Raw genomic sequence first — 3,692 nt, forward strand, 5'->3', positions numbered from 1 at the left:
CATGAGGCTTCTACAACTACATTTTCCAAGAAAAACCCAAAAATGACAACTTTGACAACTTTTCAAGCCAAATGACAACATTTCTTGCTCCAAGAGGCATTTTTGACAATCTAACCTTATCAACTTGTCTAAACAACTTTGATATGCCTAAAAACACTTATCAAACATGTTTCAATGCTTTGGAAAGCATTAGAAGACCTTTTTGGCAATTTTGCACATTTTGCCAAAAATTGTTAACTCAAAGCCTGAAAGGCAAAAGTTGATCTCTTGAGCCCAAAATGAGATCAAAACCACTAAACAAGACAAATAAAAACCTAAAAAAATATTAAAAATCCCACACAAGACATTACAAACATGAAAGCATTAAATACTCAAAAATGGGAGTTTTACTCAACTAGGTGCTCCTGCACCACTTGTTTAGCTCTAGATTTTTAGGTCATTGCTTAGACTATCTCAAAAATCATATCTCTATTTAACAACTTAGTATACCAAGGCACACAACAACCTCATTATATCAGATCAAGCTCACATTTTGGTTACAAGTACATAATAAGATCCTTTAGTCATTTTTGTACTTTTTGTCTCAGTTCTACTATAAATTAGTATGTTGTTCTTTCTATTATATTCACTTTTGTTTGTTCTCTCATCATAGTTTTACATTCTCCTATAATTTTCATATCCCCTTTCATAGTAGGGAAGGAATAGAAACCCCAGAAGTATCCCTTGACTCTCTTTCACAAGAGTTAGTCAAAGAGGATCATTCCTTAGGTGCTTTCATATTCCAATGTTTTGAAGGAAAGTGAAATTATGTCATAATACTACCTAGTTCCATTTTTATCCAATACATGAAGGCTATTTTTTAATGTTTGTCATTAACCATTGTTGGTTGACTATTATAACATTAACAACTATTAAGAGAATTTGGTTTCACTTTTTATATTATAATTTGGTAACAATATTGGTGATCATGTTGGGTTATTTTAGTGTCAACTTAACTATCATGAATGTTGATAATTTACTAGAAAGATCTCATAATAATGGATCATTATCTTAAAAATGTTCTAGCTATTCCTTAGCCATAGTATGTGTAAAGGACTTCAACTAATATATTGTGTTTAGGTTGTATTGTATAATGTTGATCAGTGGGAAAACATGTACTTACTTTTATCTTACCCATCCTTTGGAGAGGGATTTGAGCTCATTCAAGGCCCCATGGAAGAAATTTTTGAATAAAAAAATATTAATGTAACTACTTATTATTACGATTGGTGAAATTTGTAATGGTAGATTCTATGGAGAAATGGCTGAGATTTCAGGTTAAAAAATGAGAGCCTAATACACATAAGATATTTTTACTTCAAATATACCTAAAAGTGCAAATGTAAATTTCACACTTATAAAGTAATTGGTTTATCCATAAATAATCGGAGGCTTATATTGGGTGCCACTTCTACACACACTAGAGGGATATGAAAATTAATGAGAGGTAGCCTTCTAAACCAACCTATATATGGCTTCAAGGCACTAGGCTTTACTATCATATTTAATCATAACCAATTTATAAAAAATTTTTTTAGAGGAATGCTCCTTAGAAGAAAAATATAGTATATTTATACTTACAATATGAAATAGTATAAGTAAGATTATTATGAAGAAAAAAATTAAATCACTTTACCTCCTAGAGAGATTCTTTGATTAGTATATCCATTGATAATATGCCTCATGGTCAACCATCTCTTATTGAAGTTGTAACTACATCCTTTATCCAAAGGAAAATTGAGTGGAGATGTATTAGGGTTGTTAAATAGACCAAAATACTAAGGGGGGGGGTGTGAATGAGTATTTAATTATAGTTCAAACCCTTAATTAAAGAAGACCAACAATAATAAAATAAAATATACAAAATTGCATGTAGGCACCATATTTAGGTCGAAAACCCAACAAGGGAAAAACCACAGTGAGAAATTTGCTTGCAACTATTGTCCAAATCCAGCTTCATAATAATATAAAATAGACTAAAAACTTTGTTTTAGGGCACCAACCCAAGAAAGCAACAACTCCCTATATCATAGTTTTATGGCTACAACCAAAGGAATTTCACTACTCCCTAAGACTTATAATACTTAAAAAAGGCACAACAAAAGGAGGATACAACCTTATAATATCATGAACAATTGATGAATTTCTACCACAACACTTTTGTCTAATCATACCAACAACTTTTGACTCACTAGATCTAGCTTACTTCTTGGCAAATTTAATTGAAAGTACCTTCAAATTACTACCTCCCATATGCTTTAAGTGCTTATTTTCCACAATACACACTCCTTCACAATTGATAATGATTTAATCTTCCATTTATACCCTCTTCAAGCATTAACAAACTTTCTCCAAATCAAATAGGATGAAATGTATAGGCATGAAACATGCATTTCCCAAGGAGGTCGGCCCCAAACACATTCACAGTGGAAGGAAAGTAATTTTTGATTAAGGAAAGAGATAGGTAGGATAAAAAATACTTTGGAACACATCTCCACATTGCCACAACCATTAAAGTACTAAAAAAAATATCCTAGGTCATCATAAAACACACTTAGGCATTCATCCAAATATTCTAGTCAACAAACAATACCATAAATGATATAACCTATTATGTAGAGAACATAAAAATATCTTACGAATTTCCACATCATTTATGTACCATTATTTCACATTGTTACGTTCAATTGAGTTGTTGTAAAAAAAGAGATACTAAAACCCTAACATTTCTTGCAAACTAGTTAATACAGTCTTGAGGCATGACAATTTGATACATATTTGCAGTGCACCTGAACACTTCAGACTTAAGAAGAAGTAATATATAGACAATATGAACTAGTTTCCCAAACCTTAGGGATAAAATATTAAGTGCAAAGAAATGCAAAGTGCTCTTTTAACTTGTCCCAACAAGCAGCACAACTATCTTTACTCTGCATACCCTAGAAATAACTATGTTGGCTTTTGTGATCTGAGATGAGAAAAATATAGACTACACTAACTTCAAAAGTATAGAAATATGGCACAATCCACTAAGTTATAGACACCAAAACTGGCACTACATAATTGAGTTGTTTTATTGCAACAATCTATCACTCAAAGCATATTTGACATCCAACCAAGAACTTGAGAACTTTAGATCAACACATTTTGACATCCAACCATGAAAATTTGATCAAAACATATGATCGACATATATTGACATCCAAACATAAACATTCAAGCATAAAAAATATAGGTTGATATCAATGACAACACATTGGCACCACACTTGCAACAATCTCTCCTTTTGGACATCCAAACAAGAACATTCAACATCATAGGTTGACATCAATTATATGATGGGTTGATAACAATGCCAACACGCTGCTTCATATCTGCAATAATGGTTTAAAGACATTTGACATGGTTATAATATGGTGTTAGAGTCAAAGAGTTTAGTTGAAGAGATGGGCAGAAGAAATAATATTGAAGAGTTTATCTCTTTAGAAAGAGAATGTTGATAAGGTGAAGAGACTATTAGGAGTCATTAGAATAGCATTAGAATAGTGATGGTTGCATTCGGTTTAGTTGAGGAGGGTTAATATTTACTTGAGATAATAGCTAATGAGGGATTGATTTCTCTTGTTTCTTCTTATTTGTGGAATTGTATTTAT

This window comes from Cryptomeria japonica, chromosome 4 (genome assembly GCF_030272615.1).
Source record: "Cryptomeria japonica chromosome 4, Sugi_1.0, whole genome shotgun sequence".
NCBI classification, from domain to species: Eukaryota; Viridiplantae; Streptophyta; class Pinopsida; order Cupressales; family Cupressaceae; genus Cryptomeria; species Cryptomeria japonica.